Source organism: Stenella coeruleoalba (assembly GCF_951394435.1).
Source record: "Stenella coeruleoalba genome assembly, chromosome: 3".
NCBI classification, from domain to species: domain Eukaryota; kingdom Metazoa; phylum Chordata; class Mammalia; order Artiodactyla; family Delphinidae; genus Stenella; species Stenella coeruleoalba.
The window spans coordinates 28,211,879-28,237,915 of record NC_137148.1 but is presented as its reverse complement, the minus strand read 5'-3'; the positions used below and the strand labels follow the sequence as shown (position 1 = coordinate 28,237,915).

Genomic DNA, 26,037 nt, shown 5'->3' with positions numbered 1-26,037 from the left:
GTCATACATTTAAGCGTACTTTTCTGTAAATGTATTTGATGTCAAAGAAGTTTACATAATAGCAATCCTTTACAGGCAATCCAACTTCAAATAATAGAACCTCCGAATAACCTGAAGTTGTGTTTACCCTTGAACATTAGTTAATTAATTGAGAGCCTGGGATTCAGATCAGGTGGCTTGGGTTGGAATTCTGGCCCTGCCACTCCCTAGTGGGAGATCTCGGCTATGTTACATAACATCTCTAAGATTCTGTTTTCTCATTCGTAGAGTAGGCAGATAATGATACCAACATAACTGAGGTGTCAAGAACACAGTCATCGGGCTTCCCTGGTGGCGCAGTGGTTGAGGGTCCGCCTGCCGATGCAGAGGACACGGGTTTGTGCCCCGCTCCGGGAAGATCCCATATGCTGCGGAGCGGCTGGGCCCGTGAGCCCATGGCTGTTGAGCCTGCGCGTCCGGAGCCTGTGCTCCGCAACGGGAGAGGCCACGGCAGTGAGAGGCCCGCGTACCGCAAAAAAAAAAAAAGTTTAAAAAAAAAGAACACAGTCATCTCTCAACAAATGGTTGCTAGTCCTCTCAGAGTTGCTATAACATCTCAGTTTGCATACAAATCTCAGTTGCTGAATTTAGATGTGCAAGAACTTCAACTTTCTGCTTCTATACCTGGCCTTATTATTATTATTATTTTTAATTCTTATTCCTTTGGGCAGCAGAAACAATCTCTGTCATTTCAGTTTTCCTGCCCTCACCCTGGGATTATGTCTGGGATTCAGGTGACATCTATATTTCGCCACACTGTATCTGCTCAGCTGTTCTCACTCCCGCCTGATATGGGGTGGTGTCCACACAGATTCTGTCCGGCTCTTTCGAGTTCTCTTAGCTACTCCTGTGCTCCTCCGGGGAACATGGGGTTATTGTACTGCGCCTGTTCCTTGCCAAGGAAGGCTTGCCATGTGAGGCTCTCTCAGGCTGTCAGTCTAGATATGTGCACATTTTCTACTCTTGACCCACCAGCACCATATCTAGGAAAGTGGTTTGTCTTCCCCCCAGCCCTGCCCCTGCCTATCCTGCCTCAGCCGATGGAAGGAGCCGGTCACAGTGACCCTTGTGTTAGCAGAATGGCTAAGCTGGTGTAACACAGGGTCTGAAAACCAAGAGAAGTGTATTTCTCTCTCTCCCACGTAATGATCTGGGCTGTAAGGGCTGTTGGGCAACCTGCTTCGTGACATCATTCAGGGAACGAGGCTCTTTCCATCTGATTATTCTATCACCCCTTAAAGTATGTATTTCTTCCTCTCTATGGTCAAAGTCAGACTCAGCCGTATTCATGTTCTACATCACAGGTTGGAGAAGTTCAAGCAAGTCATCCCTTTTAAGCAGGTGAGGCAGAAGTTACTCAGAACGTTTCCCCTCACAATCTTTTGATGAGAGCTTATCTCACGACCACCCCACAGGCTTGTCCAAGCCTTTCTTCCGACTATGCTCTGTATATTTCTGGTAGATATAGCACCTTCATCATTCCTAGTGGTGTTTATTTTCCCTTTTCCATTACTGGGTGTCCGTGGAGAACTTGGCCTGCTCCTTAATTGGCTTTGACAGTGAAAAGATAATGGAAGCTATGGAAGTAGAATCAACAAGGCTTGACAACCAATTATAAAGAGTTGGTGACTATTTTAGATTCCACGCCTAAATGAGTTCGTGTTTGTCTCCTGTGTCTGCCTTGCTTCACTCAGCACACACCAGCCCCAGGTTTAGCCATGTTGTTGAAATGGCAGGATTTCCTTCTTTTTAAGGGCTGAATATCATTTTGTTGTATATATGCATTATATCTTCTTTAACCATTCATCTCTTGATGGACATTTAGGTTGTTTTCATATTTTGTTTATTGTGAATAATGCTGTAATGAACTAAAATTAGTCAAACTCATAGAAGCAGGGGGTAATGGGAGGAGGAAATGGGGAGATGTTGGTCAAAGGGTACGAAGTTTCTGTTATGCAAGATGAATCAGTGCTGGACATACTAATGTACAGCAATGTGACTATCGTTAACAATATTGTATTGTATACTTTAAACTGGCTAAGAGGATGGGTCTTAAGTTTCTCATCACACAGGCACACACACAAAAGAAGGAAAATGGTGACTATGTGGGGTGACGAATCTGTTAATTAACTTGACTGTGGTGATTGTATGTATATCAAGTTGTACATCTTAATTATATATAATTTTTATGTATCAGTTATATATCAATAAATCCAGAAAAATGGTTGGTGAAACAGAAGGAGGGATTGAAGTTTTGTTGTTGTTGTTGTTTTTAATGTTGAGCCTGGAGTGACATGAGCTGATATGGGAAATACCAGAAGAGGAACAGATTTAATGAGAATTAAAAAAAATAATAATCAAAATAATGATAATAACGATATCTGGCATACATTATGTCCTGAGAATTTTGAATTTCTTGCTCCATTCAATCTTCAAAACCCACTTACTTATTTACAGCCCTCCCTCGGTATCTGTGAACCCTCGTGGATACCAAAATCTGTGGATACACAAGTCCCTCGCAGTTGGCCCTCTGTACCCATGAGTTCCACATCTGAGGATACAAAGGGCCAACTGTACGCGTTTTCCTAATTTAAGGATGAGGAGCCTGGGGGCACAGTGAGTTAACACAAATTGCCCAAGGTCGTGTGGCTTGAAGCAGCAGCACAGAAAGTGCATCTTGGCCCTGGAAATCCAGAGCCTCTGCATGTAATCCCTATGCTATACTGTAACCCCTTCTATACTGAGAAGAATCTGATTTTAGAATTAGGGATGACTTATGTCTGGGAAGCTGGGAAAATTCAATGCCTAGGAGAGATGATGGCTGAGGGTGTCTCAACAATCGAGGGCTGGAATCATCTGGAAGCATCTCTTCATCTTTCTTTCATTGGTGTTGACTGCTTGCTGGGACCTAAGCTGGACTGTCAACCGGTGCACCAACTGGTCTTTGCATGTGGACTGGGCTTTCTCACAGCTTGGCCACCTTAGAGGATGTGGAGGTTTTTTATAGCAGCTAATGGAGAAAGTGTTTTATGTAACTTTGGCCTAACCAGCAAGCTACATGGAAGCTGCATCACTTTTCTGAAAGGTATGGTACTATTAAAATAGGTCCACAAATATTTTGATACTCCTTCCTTCAAAGAGTGGCACCTAGGCTGCTGCTGCCGTGACTCGGACTGCAGACCAGCACCGCCGGGCTGACAACTCCGCCGCTATGAAGACGTGAAGGAGTACAGCAACAGAGAGGAATTCGCAGAGGGATCCAAGATCAGTGAGACCAAGCATCAGCGGGATGACGCTAAAATGGTTATTAGAGGCTTGAGCTGGGATACAAGCAAGAAAGAGCTGACTGAATATCTGTCTCGATTTGGAGAAGTTGTAGACTGCACAATTAAAACAGATCCAGTTGCTGAAAGATCAAGAGTATTTGGATTTGTGCTTTTCAAAGATGGTGATAGTGTTGCTAAGGCCCTGGAACTGAAAGAACACAAGCTGGATGGCAGATTCATAGATGTTAAAAGAATCAAAGCTTTAAAAGGGAAGGAACCCTCCAAAAAGGTTTTAGTAGGTGGATTGAGCCCAGATACTTTGGAAAAACAAATTAAAGAATATTTGGGGGCTTCCCTGGTGGCGCAGTGGCAGAGAATCTGCCTGCCAATGCAGGGGACACGGGTTCGAGCCCTGGTCTGGGAGGATCCCACATGCCACGGAGCAACTGGGCCCGTGAGCCACAACTACTGAGCCTGCGCGTCTGAAGCCTGTGCTCCGCAACAAGAGAGGACGCAATAGTGAGAGGCCCTGCGCACTGCAATGAAGAGTGGCCCCCGCTTGCCACACTAGAGAAAGCCATCGCACAGAAACGAAGACCCAACACAGCCATAAATAAATAAATAAATTTATTTTTTAAAAAAAGAAGAATATTTTGGAGCCTTTGGAGAGATTGAAAATGTTGAACTTCCACAGATACAAAAATAAATGAAAGAAGAGGATTTTGTTTTATTACATATACAGCTGAAGAGCCAGTAAAGAAATTGTTAGAAAGCAGGTATCATCAACCTGGTTCTGGGAACTGTGAAATCAAAGTGGCACAACCCAAGACATAGGCAGCAACAGAAGCAACCAAAAGGAGGATGAGGTGCTGCAGCTGGTGGACGACGTGGTACTAGGGGTCGTGGCCGAGGCCGACAGAGCACTTGTGGCAAGGCATCCCAAGGGGGCGGCAATCACCAAAATAATTACCAGCCATACTAAAGGGGGATGTTGGAGAAAACAGGCAGAGATTGCTGAAGTAACCCATCCTGCAGGACGACATTGAAGATTGGTCTTCTGTTGATCTAAGGTGATTATTTTGTAAAAGACTTTCTAGTGTACAAGACAAAACTGTGTCCAGCTGTGTATGGCCACCAATTAGTTTTCTTTGTTTTTACTTTGTCTTTTGCTATCTGTGTTATGACTCGATGGGGATTTGTGTTTATACAAATTTTGTTTGTACGATTTCATGTTAAACCCCAAATAAAGGCTTCCTTGTGTGATTGTTTTTCTGCGCCAGGTACTAAAGAACTCTGTACAAGTGTAATTTCAAATAAGCAATAATTAAGGCACAGTTTGTTTTGTAGGGAGTGTTGATCCAGAGGGAGAAATTGTGGTGCTTTATGAATAGCCAGCTACAGTGTCTACCCTGTTCCCCTTTTTTGTTAGGTGTATTCTATGCTTTAAGGCTTCATTTCCCTGTTAACTGAGGCTTCCATCATACCTTTAAGTAATGTTGTTTCCTCTCTGTATATCTGGAGACTTTGTCATGAAAGTTTCTGTGGTATAGTTACAGTGTTGTGATTAGTGGAAGCTTTCTAGCAGACCATAAGCCTTCTGGTTATATTTTGAAAAGTAACTTTTTCTTTTTAATTTATTTTTCTTTTTTAAATTTTTGGTTGCATTGGGTCTTCGTTGCTGCATGCGGGCTTTCTATAGTTGCAGCGAGCGGGGGCTACTCTTCATTGTGGTGCACAGGCTTCTCATTGTGATGGCTTCTCTTGTTGCAGAGCACGGGCTCTAGGTGTGCGGGCTTCAGTAGTTGTGGCACGCGGGCTCAGTAGTTGTGGCTCGTGGGCTCTAGAGAGCAGGCTCAGTAGTTATGGCACATGGGCTTAGTTGCTCTGCGGCACGTGGGATCTTGCTGCACCGGGGCTCGAACCTGTGTCCCCTGCATTGGAAGGCGGATTCTTAACCACTGCGCCTCCAGGGAAGTCTGAAAAGTAACTTTTCAATGGCACAAAGCATGCTGGTAGCTCCTTTGATGAATAGAAAATATTTTACTTTGTTCTTGTCTCTGGAAAGATGTTTGTTATCATTCGCTGTATTCAGTGGTCTGCTAGAAAGATCTTTGGCTAATCGTAATACCATAACTTTGTTTTATTGATTAAAATGTCCACATATACCCAGGGGAAAAACACTTAAACTGTGTTACGGGAGCTACAGTTTAAGAATATCAGATGTAGTTACATTTAACACAAGGATTTCGGCAAATAAGTATGAAGTTATTAAAGTTTGAACAAAAGTTAGATTAAAATATTTGAAGTAGTGGCTGAGTAGCTAACTTGTATACTATTCTATATTGGTATTCTATTGTATTCTAGTATTGTTATTATGTCACAGCAAACACCAAACTGAACAAAATATTTTCTGTTGGGGCATTGTTAGGGAGCTATACTGGATGTTAACTGTGATGTGGTGTGAGTTCTTGGAAAAAGCCATGGTAGCAGGTATCATCATTTTTGGTGCAGTTAGTCATGAGCTCAGTAGTTAAGCATATCCATATTCAGACATAAGAAGGAATCATGGGCAAAGGTCTTCCTTAAATCTTATGTAAATGCAAATCTAAGTGTGACCAAGTCACGTCATTACAACAGGTCTTCCTGGTGCATTAAAGAGAAAAACGGTCCAGCTCTAGATTTTGGAGGATGTCCTGGGTAAATTTAAGTTTTGAATTTTACATTCAGTGTAGTTATTGAACTTAAGGGTTTTGTCTTTTTTTCTGTGGTTCCGTGCTAGCCATTAGGATTGGCATACATATTCACATGTGGAATAGTTGACCTCACCTTCAACCAAGTGCAAATTTTTTTATACTAATGAACCCACCTTTTTCTGTTTTATTTGGTGCCTGCAACTTTCTTTGTTCCAATGATGTTCGTACTTGCTGGGCTATCCAGTTACAATGCTTTTGGGCTTGTTTTGCTTTTGTTTTGCCATTTGACCTTACACCTAGGCCAAGTACCAATGTTGGCTATTGCAAGGGATTGTTTAATTCTTTCAACACGCAACCTTAGGGAACAGAAAGCAGATTTTCACTTTATGTTGTCAAAGTCAGTAGGTGCAGTGTCTTTAGGGCAGTGAATCCTGTAAGTTCAAATTTATGATTAGGTGACACGTTGACATTGAGATTGTCCTTTCCCTGATCAAAAATGAATAAAGGCTTTTTAAACAAACAAACAAAAATTGGCACCTAATTTCCCTCCCTTGAGTGTGGAATGTACTTAGCGACTGACCTCTAATGAATAGAATATTGTAGAAGTGATGGTGTGTGATTTTCGAGATAAGGACACAAAGGCATTATGCCTTCTGCTCTCTCTCGAATCACTTGCTCTACCGTGATGCTCAAGCAGTCCTATGGAGAGATTCACATGGCAAGAAAATGAGGCCTCCTGCCAGCAGCCATGTGAGTGAGCCATCTTGGAAGAAGGTCTTCCAACCCTAGTCAAGCCTTCAAATGACTATATCCCCTGCTGATATCTTGACTGAAACCTCGTAAAAGACCCTGAAACAAAAATCACCAGTTAAGCCACTCCCAAATTCCTGACCCGTAGAGATTATGGGTAATAAATCTTGGTTACCTTAAGTCACTAATTTGGGGGGTAATTTCTTGTGAAACGATAGGTGACTGATACACCGAGCCTCAGAGGTCATGGGACATCATTTGCTGCGTTCTATTGGTCAAGGGCTCAGATTCAAGGGGAGGGGACACTGGCCTAGGCACTCAGTGGGAAGAGGGTCAAAATGTTTGCAGACATGGTTTAAACTGCCATAGAATGTTTAGTTTAGTGTACTTGCAAAATATAATTGGGGAGACAGCCACCACATACCTAGCAATGCAAGTCCTTTGCAGCACATGTAACATTTGTAATTAAATAATCATTTGTGTAATTTCTGGATGGATTTCTGTTGTCCTGCCGGAATGTGGATTTGCATCTCTTTTGTTCCTTCCTATCCCCAGAGCCTTGCACAGTGCTTCACGGATACTACACGCTCACAAGGTATCTGTTGAACAAATGTACAAATCTTTAGGTGATCAGGATGTTATGAACGTATATATCTGGCCCTGGAAGTGTTTTTGTTTTTTGAATTGTTATCCCCAAATAAAATTTCTGAATAATGCTTGAAAATATATAACTCATTCTTTACATTTGTATAGGATATGCTACTATTTATTACATTCTGATTGTCTCAGTTTATAGCTTCTCAAAAAACAGCATGTGAAATAATTTTAGGAATTACATGGATGGAGTTTTAAACTTTTAATAGCTATGTGATTATTTTATTGCATGTTCAAAAGTGAAAAAAATACGAAGTGTGTGAATTAAAGGAAAATATTAGGTAAAGAATAGAATAGGTAACATGCAGACATGGTAAAAATTACAAAAGTTATGCTTAGATGACTCAAGTTGGGTAAATATCATGAGGCTGATCTTCTACAGTAAGACATGTAATCTGTGGTGGAGATCATTTCACCTCTGTTTTACAGAAGGTAAAACTGAAGTTTAGAAATTACAACATGGTGATTTTCCCACTCTTCCAGGCTACATGTAATGCACGCAACCTGTTTTAAACACTGCCTTTCAGTTCCCTGTAAACATATAGATATGAGGGTTGTACACAATCCCATCTGCTGACACATTTTACCTTTATCCCACCTGAACAAATGTGGAGACTTCACAGTTCTTAAATGATGATGGTGGAAGTCTTCACGTCAGTCAGTGAGATCAGATCTGTGACTTAGTGTTTCTTAGCTCTCTCTCATTGTTGCCACTTAGATATCAGCTAAGCTCATCTTTCTTCATCGGAATCTTGTAGCTCTGTTGAGTTTTAAGTGAAAGAGGCAAGCGACTAGACCTAGAGGTCATTTCTTGAGAGCCATTTATGGGACAGCGAGTGTATTTGTTTTCTATGGCTGCCTTAACAAATTATCATAAATTTAGTCACTTAAAATGAGATCAATGTATTAAGTTATAGTTCTGCCTGTCAGGAGTCTAGATACAGCATGGTCTTCTGCTTAGAGTCTCACCAGGCTGAAATCAGGTTTTGGCAGGGATGTGATCCTTTCTGGAGGCTCCGGAACTGTATCTATTTCCAAGTTCACTTGGTTGATGGCAGAATTCAGTTCCATACAGTTGTAGGCTTGAGGTTCCTGTTTCCTCACTGGTTGTTGGTTGAAGTTTATTCTCAGCTTCTAGAATCTACCTGCATTCCTTGGCTTCCTTCATCTTCAAAGCCAACAATGGTAGCTCAAGTTCATCTCGTGCTGTAACCTCTCCTTCTGTCTCATCTCTGCTTTCACTGGAGACAATTCTCAACTTTTAAGGACTCGTGTGATTAGATTGAGTGCACCCACAAAATCCAAGATAATCTCTCCATGTTAGAACCAGCTGTAGTCTTAATGACATCTGTAAAGACCCTTAACAGCAGTAACTGGATTAGTATTTGATTGAACAGCAGGGGACAGGAGTCTTGGGGGAACATCTTTAAAATTCTGCCTACCACGAGGAGTATCTTTATTTTTTTTTAATAAAAAGATTTTATTTAAAAAAATTTTTTAACATCTTTATTGGAGTATAATTGCTTTACAATGGTGCGTTAGTTTCTGCTTTATAACAAAGTGAATCAGCTACACATATACATATATCCCCATATCTCCTCCCTCTTGCATCTCCCTCCTTCCCACTCTCCCTATCCCACCCCTCTAGGTGGTCACAAAGCACCGAGCTGATCCAGAGGGAGTATCCTGAACAGCAGCATATAGATACCTAATGACTCAGAAAACTAGTTAATTGCTCTATATACACCAAAGATTAAAGCTGAACCGGGGAGGGCATAATCAGAAAGAATATTCCTATTTAAACAGGGGAAGGAGGTGAGGCCACAGCAGTCACTGGTCCACAGTGATTCTGAAGCCTCCTGGGCAACTGTTGTCAGATGTTCCCCCCTCTGGAAATAGGTAAAGTTCCTTGTTTCTGTCCCAGTTCTGCTCCTGGGAGTAGTTCCCAAGTCTGTTTCCCCCCATGGCTCTGGAAGATGTGCTTCCTCATCATGCCCCTTGCCCATTTCTGATGAGGGAAAATACGCCATTTGGGGTCTTCTTATATATCCAGTCATCTCAGTCTCTCTCTCATTTTTTTAAAAAAATAATTTTATTTATTTTTGGCTGCGTTGCGTCTTCATTGCTGCGCGGGCTTTCTCTGGTTGTGGTGAGTGGGGGCTACTCTTCATTGCAGGGCCTGGGCTTCTCGTTGCGGTGGCTTCTCTTCTTGCAGAGCACGGGCTGTAGGCCCACGGGCTTCAACAGTTGCAGCACATGGGCTCAGTTGTGGCACGTGGGCCCTAGAGCACAGGCTTCAGTAGTTGTGGCGCATGGGCTTAGTTGCTCCACGGCACGTGGGATCTTCCCGGACCAGGGATCAAACCCATGTCCCCTGCATTGGCAGGCGGATTCTTAACCACTGTGCCACCAGGGAAGTCCCAGTCATCACAGTCTCTTGTTAGTCCAGGCTATAGGGACTTTGTCAATATGCTAAAAGCCTTTGTGTGTTTTTGTTGTGGGTTTTGGAAGGCAGAGGGTTTTCTATATTTGATTCTATTCCATTCCACCTGCCAAAAGTCACACCCATAATTCTTTCAAGCTATGTTTCTCTCTGCAGACATAATTACTGCTAATTTGGGCATTCCAGGCTGCTGTGGGAACGTGCTCGTAAGCTTCCCAGGAGCGCTTTTGTTGAGCAGTGTGAATTGTTTAGGTCCGCATCCTGCTTGAAGGCAGAGGGTGGACTTTTTGACCTCTCCAGGTCTCTATTAAGGATGAAGTCCTTAGGAAGGAATTGCCTGGAGCCTGTCAAGGGGCTGCTTTCCCTTGAGCTGCTCTGCTCTCCTTCCCTAAGTATAGACACACAGTCACAGTCATCACTTAGAGCCCCTTGAGAAGCCCAGGGGCGGTGCTGGGACTTGCTGGCCATCAGCGTCATTCACCGTAATCCTTTGTCATCGGGTGAAGTCTCCCAGCCAGGCTCTGCCTTTTCCTTCACTCTCTCTTCCAGGCTATCGCTTGCATTCAGAAAATCTTGCCAATTGTCCTGGGAACAAAAGCCAGGAGACCCCTGGGAAGTGGGAGACCCCTGGGAAGAAGATGCCTGTCACCAAGTACATGCCTTAGTTGCTGCTGTCACCTGGAAACAACCACAAGGACTAAAGCAAGTGTGTGAATCAGGGGAGCGTGAAAAGCTGTGTCAGACCATCTCATGCTGGGAGTTCCTGAGTTGTCTGGGTCAAGGAGCCCCACCAATTGTCCGTCACTGTGTAAATTTGCCCAACGTCTGCTGCATACTTGGCAAAAGCACTGGTTTTCAAGGGCAACCAATGCCGGCAGGTAATCAGTATATCTGAAAACCCTCTTCTATTGGGAATGGCAAATACCTCTACAGCTCACTTTGTGCTGATCTCCTCTAGATTGAGTCTACTAGTAATATTTCTATTATGCAGAGCAGTTAAAAACACAAGGTTAATTCTGGGGATACGGAATAACTCTTTCTAAGTACCAGATCTATGATTTGGGTAGTTGCTACTTGGTGAATGCTGATATATGTCTATCTCTTCAGGGTGATTTAGGCTTTGGTTTGCAAACCAGGCAGAATAGCATTTTAAAATTATAGATTATCAGACACAGTGCCAGAAGTGCTTTGGATGGGGTCTAGAAACATGTGTTTTAAAAAGCTCTTAGGCATAATAGTTATATACAGTTAGTTGCTCTAAGAAAGAATCCCTGTATTTTAGTGGCTTTATACAATTGAAGGGTTTTTCTTGCTCAAATATCAGCTTAGTGATTGTGTTCTTTTGAGTGGTGGGTAGCTTTCCTCCGTCTGATGACTCAGGGATCCAGGCTTCTTTCATCTGTGTCCAAAAGAGGACATGAAGTAATCACGGCAAAGGAACGGTAGCAAGAACCCGTTTCCCGTAGGGCTGGGGAAACAGAGGAAAGAAGTTGAAAGTAGTAAAACATATGAGGGCTCCCACAGAGCAGAAACTCGGGACCTGCCACTCAATTAATTGCTGCTGCTGTCTCTAAGCTTGGAGAAAGGCCCCAACAGAGCTGGGACTCAGACCTCTGAGGAGGGGTGCTGGCCGGCTGGTATTGCTGTCCCGGATGGGGCACGATGAAGCTAGTTCTGCAAGCAGTAGAAAAATTGAAACTGGAGTCTACAGCTGCTGATGCAGGAATGAGCTTTTTCTGCTGGGGTGAAAGTCAAGGCTGGGTGATGCTGGCAGGACTCGGAGATAAACAGGAAACCCACCAAAAACAAACAGGAAGGAGCAAGTCTCTTCTTCCTTCTCAGACTCCCAGTTTTCCAGTAGAGCTCCTATCAACAGAACCAAAGAGAGAGCCAGATGGCAGGACAGAAGCCCCAGCCCCAGCCCCAGCGTTACAGAGCAGAGAACAGCAGCGTGGGTTTGAAACTGAGAAGCAGTAACTGGATAACTCGATAACTGACCCTGTGAAGGGTCTTGGGGTTGGAGACAGAGGGCAGCCATTACCTTCCCGTGCTGGATTTCTTCCCTTTGTCCCCTGAGAGCTCCTCTCCACCCTTTTCCCCCTGCTCAGTGGCCCAGGCTGCTGGCCCGTGTGAGACACAACAGGCTGCCTGGCTTCCCAGCTTCCGAGCGCTGGTAAGATGCGGGAGGAGAGGATGCAGGGGAGGCTGAGGCATTTACTTATTCACCTAACTCCCTGGCTGTGGGTTTGCTGGTCCTTTCCCAGAGCTCCTTCTCTTTGCCCTTTCAGGCCATCGGGTGACAACGTCACCTGGCTGGTGTCAGTTCCAGAATACTCTGCTGCTATCCTACGTGGGTTCTCAAGAACCTGTTGCCATTTCTGAAAAGAGTTTCTTTGTTAGATGTTCCTCACGTCCACCTAATTTAAGGCGCCACGGTCTTTCTGGGACCCTGATGAGACACAGTGTAGGCATGAGAGGAAGAGGGTGGCACCATTACAGGGAATCAGAGAGGGAGGGAGACAGTCCCAGCTGTGGCTTTCTGTAGAGGGACACAGCCCACTGGGTGACTGGGGAGGGAGCAGATGGTGGAACAAATAACCTCATCTCATTCGCCCTCTCCTGATCTCCTGACTTCCTCTGAGAGCTCCCACTGGCCAAGCCCAGTGGGAAGCCAGCAGTGAGGTTGCTATGAAGGTGGTCCTCCCAGGACAACTTCCTTGGTGTCCGGCTAGGTTGGGGAAGGCTGGAAAGTCGAACTGGTGGGGCGAGCAGAGGAGATCCAGCCCACAGTGCACCTGGGATATTTGACACACAGATAAGATCATATAAAACACTACACTCCTCTATATGACAAACATTTTCAATAGTCATCAGAAATAATTATTTTATTCTTGATTCATTTTTTAGTTGCAAAACAAGTAATTCACAATTTAGAAAGAAGAATATATTTCAGTGTAAAGCTATCATTCAAATTCAGTAAAATATACGAATGAATTTAATTTTGCACTTACCAAATAAAAATAATATACTTCATGGTTTTAGATTTTAAACACAAATTTAAAACTCCAGTGGTCATGGGCAGTGACAGAATTGCAGTAACCCAAGCTGTGTTTCTTCTTCTTTACAAAGATTGCACTGTCATGGTCTATTTTGAATTTACTATTTAAATACAGACAGATGTCATACTCCAGGGCTTTGGAGGAGTAAGCTATATCCTAAGAGAGCTTCAACAGTTCTAAACTGTGAAAAATTTATCCTTGAAACGAATATGTGTAGCTGGATCTACACGTGTGGGGACTGACCACTACCTGGAAGTTCTCTGAATTACCTTACACGCAGACTATAGTGTTTCTCAAAGGCTTCGTTATGAAAAGCATACTCATTAGAAGCTTCCATGTATATTATTAAAACTCAACAACAATCACAGCGATAGTTCAGAACTTAGACCAACAAAAGTTTTCTTTATTGATTTTATTTAGACTTGCCAGGGCATAGTGATAGTAAGAGCAGATCAGTTAGGGGCGGGTTTCATGACTGTGTTTAAACGCTGTCCAGGTAATGCCTGCCCTGGGTTGACTGTTCCCACTGCCCTGCTCTTGGGGCATTAGGCCATCTTCTTTGCTCTAGATGTCCTTTCTTTGCATCGTAAGGTCCGCTTCTCACAGTTTGTGCTTCGTCATAACTTAGGTCACACGAGATGCTTCCAGGTGGTCTCACCTTCCCACGTCAGCTCCGCTGTTTCCTTTTTCAATCTCCCAGAACTCAAATCCCTGCAAAAGAAATCCTTATTTGGCCAATTCATCTTTTCCCGAGCAGACCATGTCATGGGTTTTTGACTAGTGTGTGCATTGACGCTATTGGGTCAGAGACTTCTGTCTGGTCCCTAGAAGAGGGTGGGGTCACCTGATTCAAATCATGGCTTCCTGGAAGGGGCTCTGAGCAATGCAGATTTGGGGCCTGGCAAGTGTTATGCCAAGAAAGTTAAACACACATAGAAATCCGCAAAGGCAAGCTAAGAATTCTTTTAAATGTAGTGGGAGAGCATTGGATGCAGACTCAGGTGAATTGGGGTTTAAATCTCTTCTCTGTAAGTCTAGTATTTTCTCATCCTTGGTTTGCTTGGAGTGTAATAGTTGTTTTCTTTAGGAAGAGCATACGAGTAATAGAATGCTCAGTTACAGAAATGGCTGAAACGAATAAAAGTTGACTCCTCACCCCCGTAACAAGTCTAGCTGCAGGTGGCTGTTGGTACCGGTTCAGAGGCAGCTTCTCGGAGTCTCTTGGCTTTTCTCCTATGCTCGTTGTATCACAGTTGCACGATGCCTCTTGTAGCTATAGATGTCCTGTCCCTTTCCAGGAAGAGAGGAAGAGAAAGTGGTGATGGACTCACATTTATGCCTCTAACTGGGAAAAGCAAAAGGCTTCCCAGAATCCCCAGCAATGTCTCATTGGCCAGGAAGGTGTGCACGGCCACCCCTGGCCATGGGGTAGGCTAGGACAGGGGGTGTTTGCTGGGACTGGATGCATGGCCCCCCCCCCCCCCCGAAACAGAACTGAAGCTCTGCTAGCAGCACCAAAGGAGAGGGAGTTGATATCAGGGAGGGGTAGGGCGGAGTGCAGTCACAAAGGGGTTAATTTGATCTGTTTCCTTACAGGGTGGTTGGGAGGATCAAATATATGTGAAATGCGCCACAGGACCCTTTTCAAAATGAATACTGGCAACTTCTCCACTTGATCATTCTATTTATGTATGCATGCTTTCTTAAATACAGACCCCTCACCCCTTTCTTTCACCTTACCTTGTGATCTACCAAACGAAACTGAACGTGGCTTGACCCTGCCTACCCTCTAACCTCATCTCTCCCCAGGCTGCGCGGTGCTCACCACTTTCCTCTGATAGCACGGACCTCCTTCCAAGGTCTGTGAATTCACTAAGACTTTTCTCACCCCAGGCCTTTGCTTTTGTAATTTTGCTCTCGTGGAACACACGTTCCCCTTTCTGTCACCGTTTGAGAGAAATCCACCCTGACTCCCAGCCTATGTGAAAAATCCCCACTTTGTTATTTCCAAGCACTGAGAAGACTCTTCATTCCAGTATTGTCTATAGATTTTCATTTATCTCTTTAATGGTGTAACATTTAAGGGCATGGGGGCTAGAGCCAGACTGTCTGCCACTAACTTCTTCCTAGCTGTGTGGTCTTGGGCAGGTTACTTTAATGTCTTGGTACCTCTATTTTCTCCTCTGTAAAATGGGAATATTAATATCACCTACCTCACAGGATTGTGAGGAGGATTAAATGTGCTAGGTGCTTAGAACAGTGCCCTGTGCACAGCAGGGCACTCACTATGGGAGTGTTAAATAAATCAGAGAAATAACATATATTTCCTCCATCAAACTGATGCTCTAGGAAGACAGTGCCCATCCCTACAGCAGCTGGCGCAGTGCCAGACCATGTCACCATTGCTGTCGTTCTCATGGCTGTTGACGTATTCGTTGAATGAATGAATACATAAATGAATCACCAAGTGATGTTCTAAATGTGGGAGAAGAGGAGGGAGCAGAATAAACTGGTAACTAAAAGTAGCACATTGCACAAGCGCTGGCTTCCAGAAAGAACTGACAACTAGAAGTCTCTGGCTCAGCTGGGAGTTGAAATCTGAACCCACTTGTGGGGTCTGTTAGAACCGAATCCTCCGTGGCAAAGCGTGGGACCTGCATGGACCGTGGCCCGGAATGTCCTGCTTTGCTTCCCAGACAACACACACAGTGATGGCCTCCTCTGAGGGGACTGCTATGTCTCAGGCCACCCAGGAAACGGAAATAAGCCTCTGTGAGGGACCGCGCTCCCGCCCATTTGGAAATCCGCAGCACTGATGAGGTGTCTTGTTCACTGACCCCGCCACCCTCGTGACAGATGCTTCCCCGACTAGCCTGAGCTCTGGTCCCCGTCACCCCCTGGGGCTGTTCTGACTCTCTCTGAAGAGGATTTTTCCAAACCCCAGAGTGCAGCGGTTTTATGGGCCAGCTGCCCTGTGTTCCCTTTCAGAGGCAACCAAGGCTCTTAAATCACTTGAAAAATACGTCCAAGTTGCGCTGTGGAGACTCACTGGCTGCACTACTCATTCTCCTCCAATGCTGCGTCTCAGAGGAGCCATTAGAAGCCCAGTAAAAGAGATCTCCGTCCTCCTGGCTGCCTTCCAGGGCCTGTTGGTTGCCCGCCTCTGAAGCCTTTGTGGAGCCCTGACCATTTCCTGTGACCTCCGGGCTCCCCGGCTCACAGGTTAATGTTCAGCCCCCTGTCCTCGGAGGACCACTTGTTTTTCTGTTTCTGTTTGGCGAATGGCCTCAGGGTCTCTCCCTTTCCTGCTCAGGCCCAGCTGGAAGCCTCTTTATTAACAGTTTGTTTGCAAGTTCATGGTGGTCTGTGAACTTGTCTGAAACTTCTTGGCAGGGAAACAACGGCTGCATCCAGAACGTGAGTCCCAGAGGAACATTCTGGCAGTCTCTCGTCACACAATTCTCACTCACGCTCTCTGGCCGTCCGTTCTTCCTTCACCCTGCACGCCACACACCGTGAGAACATCCCTGTCGTCCAGTAGAAGGCCTCCAGAGCTCCTGAGGAGGAAGAGAAGACTTCTCCCCCTAAGAAAGGGAAGCGTGTGATGGTACCCCTTATGTGAAGGGTGTTGCCTTCCATGAGGCTCCTTAAGGAGAGTTTGAGGAAAAATTCGATGTCAGCCTCTTAGAAGCTTTTTTTTTTTTTAATTTTACTGAAGTATCATTGATTTACAATGTTGTGTTTAATTTCTGCTGTACAGCAAAGTGACTCAGTTATACAGATATATAGTCTTTTCTATTATGGTTTATCACAGGATATTGAATATAGTTCCCTGTGCTGTTTAGTAGGACCTTGCTGTTTAGCCACCCTGTATATACTACTTTGCATCCGCTAATCCCAAACCCCCAATCCATCCCTCCCCCCCCGCCCCCTTAGCAACCACAAGTCTGTTCTCTATGTCTGTGGGTCTGTTTCTGTTTCGTAGGTAGGTTCATTTGTGTCATATTTTAGATTCCACATATAAGTGATAGCATATGGTATTTGTCTTTCTCTTTCTGAATTCCTACACTTAGTATGATCATCTCAAGGCCCATTCACGTTGCTGCGAAAGCTTTTTTGCTGTTCATTTGCTTGTTAAGGAAAATTTCTGTCCCCACCGAGGCCTGGTTGCTAGAACCAAGCCATTGGCTGAGGAGCGGGGAGGAGAGTGACAATGACAAATACTTGCTTTGGCAAAAATGCCTCCAACAGAGCCCAGTCCTGTTCATCAGGGCTGGCAGTCACTCTGATCCTTCCACTGAGGTGCCCGGATTCACCCCCTAATTGGCTCCTGGGGTCACCCCACGCTGTCCTCAGCAGCAGCATCCGTCTCCTGTGATAGGCCTGTCCCGAAGGAGGAGGACCCAAGCTTGTGCCCCTGTGGTGGGTCTTGGCTAGAAGCGTGGGAGGTGACAAACCCTATAGAAGTTACCAACATGTCCTTACATTGCTTAAATCTAATGCGGTGAAACCACCTGAAGATGCTAATAGCTTTTTGACTTGGAAGGGAACTCAGGAGTGATCCAGGTCACTGGGGTTCAGGGCTTCCTTAGTCACAACAAACTCCCCTCCATGAAATCTCACTGAGCAGGCCTGGGGCTGCCCGTGAAGTGGAGGAGGGTTTAGACCCCACAGAGTCACCTCCTCATTTTCTTGGAAGTCCCTGAGGTTCTTGCTTCAAATGCCTAGAACTCTAGAGCCTGCTTTGAAAGTCATTCCTTACCTTGGAGCCCAGTGTGGCCCAGTGAACACAACTGCCTGTCCCAATGTGACAGTTACTTGGGGGCCTGGGCGCAAGTGGAACCCAAGTCCCTTAATGCCGGATTTCTACACTTAACAAATGTTCAGCCCATGGGTAACATTTGACCACATTTGTGTTAGACTTAGCCCTGTGGTGAAATGGTTCAATGTTCATCTCACTTCTTTCTTCATTAATTTCCCTAATTTTCTTAGTTGGTGTATTAGTTTGCTAGGGCTGTCATAACACAGTACCACAGATGGGGTGGCTTAAACAACGGAAATTTATTTTCTCTCTATCCTGGAGGCTGGAAGTCTGAGATCAAGGTGTCTGCAGAGTTGGTTCCTTCTGAGGCCTCACTCCTTGGCTTGTAGATGGCCAGTTTCTCCCTGTGTCTACACATCGTCTTCTCTCTATATGTGTTTCTGTCCAAATTTCCTCTTCTTATAGGAACACCAGTCACACTGAATTCGGGCCCACCCTAATGATCTCATTTTAACTTAATTACCTCTTTAAAGACCCAATCTCCAGATACAGTCACATTCTGAGGCACTGGGGGTTAGGATTCAATATATAAATATGTTGTGTGTGGGAGGGGGAGGTGTACACAGTCCAGCCCATAACAGTTGGCTAAACTTCACTTTTTAGTGATTAATTCAAAGAAAGCATATGGAAGCTATATTCCTTGAATTCTTGTACATTTAAAAACATTTTTCTGTAGGCTTACTTCCAGGTCACTTTTTCCTTTTAAAACTTGGAAGGCATTGCTCTATTGACTTCTAGTCTTGCAAGTTGTTATGGAGAAAGTTTGAGGCAGGCTGAATTCCTTGAATTTCTTTTTCCAGCTCCAACTGCCAGACACACAAGGGACACCATTTAAGACCAGCTCCGGCCAAACAACAGGAAGACTTCTGCCTCATGAGTGACCCCAGGAGAGACCACTTTTTTTCTGAACCCAGTGCAAACTGCTGACCCCCAGGATCTTTAGCAAATAAAATGGATGTTCTTTTAAGCTATTAGGTTGGGGGTTGTTTGTTACTCAGCACTTGATATCTGACATGCTGAGCTTCCTGACACACAGGATTCTCCCTGAATTGCAGTGCAGTTTCTAAAGACTTGAGCTTATTTGAGTGGGTGCGTAGTTAGCCTTTATTTCTCTCCAGCCAGCAGATGGCAACCACTATGGGGCTCTTCATAATGCAATGTGGAAACTCTTCCATCCTGGCTCGTCAACAGCCTGCTTCCTGCAAATATGGGGAGTCTGAGTGAATCCTGTCCCAGCATCACATTCCAAACTTCTTATTTTTTTTCCCTCAACTTCTTGTAAGGGACAAACCTGGCTCTGCTGATTCTGGTTCCCACCATCTCTCTACCCATCTCCATGCACTCGTGTTTGAATAGCAGCAAGTTTGGCAGCCTTTCTCCAGATACGGCAGCTGGAATCAGCTGGGGTCACAGATGTTGCTTAGTTTCATCACAGAGGAAGCTGCATTTCTGTTTCTTGATTTTTGGGGGTATGGGGTGGTGGTGGTGATTTTCTAAGAAGAATGAGGCAGTTAGGTACATATTTGCTCTGCCATTTAAATAATAATAAATGTTTAGATTAATAACAATAACATTCCTATCATATTATATAATAAATCACATTATTTAATACTATATATAATAAATAAAATACATTATATGATATTATTATAATAATAAAGAATAATAAAAAGTTAAGGACAAATATGGGGGATTAACATAGGATTGTCAACTTTTTATTTTATCTCAAAAGGATAGTTTAAAAAGCAGCTATTCTTTACTATCATCATCCTTTCACTTTCATTTTAACACCTAATTGCAAAGCACATAAACTCAGAAGAAAGGATAATCCTCCTTACAAGAGAATTAGTAAATGATGTACATTTTAATATTTATGTTTATGGGAAATATATTAAATTTTGGAGATGCAGAAAAATTACAACTTAAAATCAGAGTTGACACAATTTTCCTTTAAGTGGTCTGTCAAGAATGTGAGCTTACAAACTGTAAAGGAACATTAATCTTTATGTTTAGGAAGAAACTCATCTCTCTCCCTTCCTGCACAAAGTAATTATTACCGCCTTAAAGTCATGATGATTATTCGGTGCTGCATCCGGTTTCATACTTCCTTATCTTAACATAATAAACCTTCACAATCCCCTCTGGCTCAAATCAATTCTGACTTTAGGGTCTGTCGGCACTCTGGATAAACTCCGTTGTTTATTTATAGGAAGGCGTCCAACAGAATTGGGGTCATTCCGGAGGTAGGGGGAGGACTTTGCGGCAGAATGAAATTCACCAGCACCCAACGACTTCGTCTCCCCTTCTCTCCATCGCTGCCTGCCTGTCTGCGATGTGGGCAGTGGTTGCTGGGACTTGCTGTGCAGGCACAGACTCTCAAAGCTTTGCCTCTGGATCCAGTCACCAGACAGCTGCCGGGGGTCACGTCCCCTCCCTCTCCAGTGCTTAGTAGCTCCCGATTAAATGTTTGTGGAATAAGAAATGAATGGCTCGTTGCAAGGCCCACGAAAGTCTCCTCGGGGCTACGTGCTGAGATGCATGTCATCCTGGCATCCTTCGCAGGGCCTGGCTTACTAAAAGCTGCCTCGCCTCTCCAGCTCTGAGGCAGGGATTCCCTTAGGACACGTGGGGGGCTCCCAGGGGGTGGACACCGAGACCAGTGCAATTAAGGTTACTTTCTTCTTCTTTTCAGAAAAAAGGAATGAAGAGTCATTTAGAAACCCAAGGAGAAGGTCTGGGAGGGGCTGATGGCAGAATGCGCAGTGGTGCCCGAGGACTGCCCCCGTCAAAGACTCTGGGTCGTTTCGTGGCAGCCCCAGGGACTCTGCTGTATCCTGGGTGTGATGGGGCCCCCTTCCCACCCACACACAGAATTCAGAGAAAGGTAAACCTTGCTCTCCAGGGTGGGCCTTATGGCTGTCCCTCTGATCAATGGCCCAGCAGAAAGGCACAAATAGACTGAAAACAAAGTCTGTGGCTAAGAACATGAACGTGAACTCTCCTCTGGGAAAACAGGCCAGGCTCCTTGGAGTGCCTCCCCAAGCCCAGTAGGCTCATCGGCAGCCAGCCCACCATGCCACCGGCTTCTCTTCTTGCTGCTGCTTTTGTTTCTAGCTCCATTCACTTACCTTTACTTTCCCCCACTTGAAATCAAACCCCGAGGAGATCGTTGTCAAATTACCCCGGACCCGTTGCTTACAACAGGGACACAGAAACTGGGCTTTGAAGGCTGCGCTTCCGTGCTGGCCCTGCCTCTGGCTAACTGTGTCACAACGGTCAAGCCATTAAAGCTCCTCGAGGGCTTCCCTGGTGGCGCAGTGGTTGAGAGTCCGCCTGCCGATGCAGGGGACACGGGTTCGTGCCCCGGTCCGGGAAGATCCCACATGCCGCGGAGCGGCTGGGCCCGTGAGCCATGGCCGCTGAGCCTGCGCGTCCGGAGTCTGTGCTCCACAATGGGAGAGGCCACAACAGTGAGAGGCCCGCATACTACAAAAAAAAAAAAAAAAGCTCCTCGAATATTAAGTTTCCTCAAATGTAAAAGGTGATGAATGCTGGTACTCGACGCCCACCCTGCAAAGGGGCCGGGGACCAAATGAGGCAACACGACTAAGGAATCGCAATTAGAAACGGGATAACTAGGGTGCCGAGCACACCTCCCCTCTCATATGAACCTACCTCAATAACCAATAATCAAAAAGGGAAGTGCAGGGAGGGAGAAAAGGGAAGGGAGAGAAAAAAAGTGGAGGAGTGCCATTCCAGGGTACTTTAAATAGTTTCAACTACTATAAACAAAACAAAACAAAAACGATTTATTACTCCTAAGTCCTGGAGGGTACACAGCACACCTGGGGCCACACAGTGAGGTTGTGGGGAGAGAGAGAGAGAGAGAGACACGGGGTGGGGGGGGTGGGAGAGAGAGAGAGAGAAAGAGCGCAGACCTGGGGGTCTGCCTTTATTGGTGTCCAGGGTGGGGTGCCTAGGATTTCACTCTTTATTGGTGAATCTAAAGTGTAAGAGTGGGGATTGGGGTGCTAGAAGGGAAAAGCAGGGCCATTCAGGCAGTCAGTTATCTATGTCACCCAAGCTTCCCTACAAGGGGAACTTCAACGGTGGGGTGGTCTGGTACTTCACCTAGTTGTGCTGAAGGCAATATGTTTATTTCAGACGGATGTCTGTGAAAGGGAGGCCCCAGCTATCAAAAGCTTAACGTCAGATGCTTACATTACAATAGAGAAGCTTACTGTCAGGCACTTAACGCCACACAGTGCCTCTGAGGAGCTGACACTGCAGATTTCCCAGTTTAGGAGGGACCCATTTGACAGACAGCAGGATAGAGGCTTGGGCTTCAGACCTCTCCTTACAGAGGGTCCCAAGGCAGCAGACTGGCTCAACAGGAAGCGCTAATTATCACAGTCGGGGTAGTTCTACTGTAAAGGATACCTGAGGGGGACAAAGTGAAGGAAACCCTGTGTCACATGACGGTTTAAAAGAATGAAAGTTCCTCAGACTTAAAAGATGCAAAGAATTTATCAATAATCAAGAACTGAGAATGATCATGAAATAGATTTTCCATTAGAGAAGAAATACTTACTCATCATAAAAGTGATAAAATATATAGAATAGTCTAAAGAAAAAAATATCACCAAAATGTCTTTACCCAGAGATAAGACACAGTTAACATTTTGGTATATTTCTTTCAGTTTATTTTCTATTAAAAAGAAAAGGAGGGACTTCCCTCATGGCGCAGTGCTTAAGAATCCGCCTGCCAATGCAGGAGACACGGGTTCAAGCCCTGGTCCGGGAAGATCCCACATGCCGTGGAGCGACTAAGCCTGTGCGCCACAACTACTGAGCCTGTGCTCTAGAGCCTGCGAGCCACAACTACTGAAGCCCATGCACCTAGAGCCTGTGCTCCGCAACAAGAGAAGCCACCTCAATGAGAAGCCCGCACACTGCAACGAAGAGTAGCCCTTGCTCGCCGTAACTAGAGAAAGCCCGCATGCAGCATCCCAGACCCAACACAGCCAAAAAATTAAAAATAACTAAATTGAAAAAAAAAAGAAAACATTATTGAGAATATAAGTTTCTGCTAAATTTATGTAAAATATATTACATATACATATTTTTCTATATCTTAAAGAAGGCTTTGTAAATAAATTTTTATTGGTGGCAAGAATATTTCATTGGATGAGTATATCAAAATTTATTTAAGCATTGCCTTACTGTTGGGCAGTAAATAAGTTTCCAATGTTTTTTGCAATTATAAATAATGAGAAAAAACCCTAAGTATTCAAATCTGTGTTCATAGAGCTGATAATTTCTGTATGATAAATTCCGAAAAGTGAGGAGTTCTCTTACACATTTTCAACAGTTTCTCTGGGTAGCTCAGTGAGCCTATTGTTTCATTCTCCTGCCAAACTCAGTTTTTTTAAAAAAACAAAACTTTGCTAAATGAACGGCCAAAAGTAATATTGGCATAACTTTCTGCCCTAATGAAACAGGAGGGAAAGGGGCAGGACACCACCTTTAAAAGAATGACATAGACATAGGACATGACAAAAACTGGTTAGAACCAACTAGGTCCAAGATGGTGAAATATTTGACTTCCAGTGGACCTTGAGTCTCATTATACACTCATTGTAATACATTAGCATCTAAATGATACACCCTCAGGCACCATGAGAGTTCTGAGGCCAACATAAAAGGTCAAAAAGTGGGCAGGGGTCCAATTCCTAGAAATCTCCACCCCTTCCCTGGAATAGTTGGAATAATCCTCCCACTCGGCCTATGAAATTACCCAGCCCATAAAAACTAACCATGCCATACGTCTGGGCTCTCTCGCCTTCTGAGATGGCCCACACTCTGTGGAGTGTGTTTCTCTCTAAATAAATACACTTCTTGCCTACTGAATTCTTTCTGCGACGAGACATCAAGAACCTCAGACTCACCAGGAACACTAATGGGTGATGGAATCAAAATGCAAAAGATGTTGGCAGGCTGGAACAGTAACTCAGATGTTACAGATGAAAATCCATGGGGTCATGAGCTGGCATGTAAGTCACCAGAACAAATAGCTGAAAACCAAGATGGAGGCGACGTAACGACAGCTGAGAAGAGTCTTGTGAATCAAAAAAAGCTCCCCATCTTAGGTCACAGTAATATAGAAGAAAGGAGCCCGGAATCGGAGGGTGACACTCCCTTGCTCTGCGTGGCCCGATCCACCCCCAGCACTTGGCCTCACACTGTAAAGAGAACATCAACAAACGATCCTTTTTCAGAGAAGAGATTGGAGCCGAATCTGGCCTCTGTACCTCGACACCGGACTAATTCTCGGAGACAGAGGTTTGGGTGAAGTAGAAAAGAAGAGCTTTATTACTTTGCCGGGCAAAGGGTGAGACAGTGGGCTAATCCTCTCAAAACTGTGTGTCCCGACCTGGAAGGGGTAGTGAGAAGTTTTGTAGTAATGGTTCAAAGAGGGTGTGGTCAACTCGTGGACATTCTTCTGATTGGTTGGTGGTGAGGTGAATGGGAGTCAGCATCACCAACCTTCTGGTTCCAACCGCTCTGGGGTCTATTGTTTGTGGGCACCATACCTTTAACTTCTCCCACCTGGTGGGGGCTTCAGTATCTGCAAAACAGCTCAAAGATATTGTTATGTGTATCCCTTGATGGGGAACCAGGGTCCTGCTCAGTATCAAGATCAGAATAACAAAACTAGAACCTGTGTTTTTTCCGTTTCTCTGTGTTAGAACTCAGTAGCCATATCTCCGCTGTAGACACACATCCCCTGTCCGAGGCTGACTGATCCAGGGCTGGGCCTCTGATCCCAGATGGAAGATGAAATTTGGAATTGAGAGACACAGGAGGTGAGAGCCACTGATCTGAGCTGCGTGAACTGAAATCGGACTCCTGCCGTGAACTCCCAGCAGCTGCTTTCTCAGGCCGTAGGTGTCTCATTCTTCTCTTAATCCTATGAGACATCTCAGGTAAAGCTAACCAGAGCCCGGTTACACAACTTGCAACAGAAAAGGAAGAACCTTAACTAATACATACGAGAAATGTGGGAGCTATCATGGTGGAGAAAAGACTCTGAAGGAATGTGAGAACTGTGGGCTAACATTTGAAGGTCTACACAGGAAAAGGCAGGACACGACTTGTTCCACAAGGCCTCAGATGGCAGAACTAGAAGATGGCAAGAGCTGCTTTGAGAGAGTCACTCCCCAGTGCAAATGCCCACACCACTTCTTGTGACCACGTGACGGGACTGTTGTGGAGGACTTCAGGCACTGGACGCTGTTACTTTTAGAGCATTGCTCAGATCTGGACAACCCACCTCACTCATCCCCTTCACCCTGATTGAAACCTTCCAGGGCTCTCTGAAGGCTGTTTCTAGGATTTTGGTGACCCTTAATGGATGACGAAAAAAACAACATACTCTCGGAAGTCAGGCTCCTTCCAGGCTTCAGGAAGACAGCAAGCAGTTGATGAAATAGTTCTAAGCATACTGTCATTCTTGATTAAATTAAACTTGGTAAAGGATGTTTTTATACCTTAAAAAAATAAGCCAAATGGGTTAGTGAATTTTGGCATGGTTTCCTTTGCCTGTTTAATGCTTTGATTCTCCTAGTTGTATAGTGTCAGGAAAGTTGATAAAACTGTTTGCCTCTCCATTCCCTCCTCCCTCACCATACGTGTCTCTACCCCATCCTCCTACATACCGTTTCCAATCAGATGAATTTGTCCCCAACAGCAGATCTGAATTGCATCTGATGGAAGGACAGTCCTGCACCAACTCCACATCCTGCGGGTGCTCATGGGAAATAAAGGACTATTGGACAAGAACTCTCAGGCTTATCTATTCAACTTTCTTGTTCCTTTTCTTGGTCAGAACCCAAATGACATAATCTGAATCCCTACTGACATTCTCTAAGAGTCTGGAGAATTAAATATTCTACCTTCAGCTTGTCAGGGCTTCCAAGGGTTTTTTCTAAAGGAACAGAAGACTTTTTAATAAAAGAATTTTCTTTGACAATACCTGATTTTCCAGGTTTACAAAGGCCACCCTTCCATTGGTTAGTCTTTGGGGGCATTTTGACCGGACGTTGGGTTTTTCTGAGTAGGGCATCATATTACCAAAAAAACTAGAACCTCCTTTAGAGCATCCTTGAAGAAATACAAAATGGACCCAATGGCTTACTTTAACCCATACGTTTCCCCAGACTCCAAGAAGGAAGATCAGACATGGTGGGAACATTGCTTGACTAAAGAGCTATTCCTGGAGTTCAGCCAACAAATGAGGGGACAAAGTACC

General features: G+C 44.7%; 1 pseudogene across 1 annotated transcript; it reads left to right on the top strand.

The window, feature by feature from the left end:
• Positions 1 to 3,196: 3,196 nt before the first annotated feature.
• On the top strand, positions 3,197 to 4,287 carry LOC307184240 (heterogeneous nuclear ribonucleoprotein D-like; annotated as a pseudogene). The gene is made up of 2 exons: positions 3,197 to 3,640; positions 3,950 to 4,287. The product of its transcript is annotated as a heterogeneous nuclear ribonucleoprotein D-like (transcript).
• The last annotated feature ends 21,750 nt before the right edge of the window (positions 4,288 to 26,037 follow it).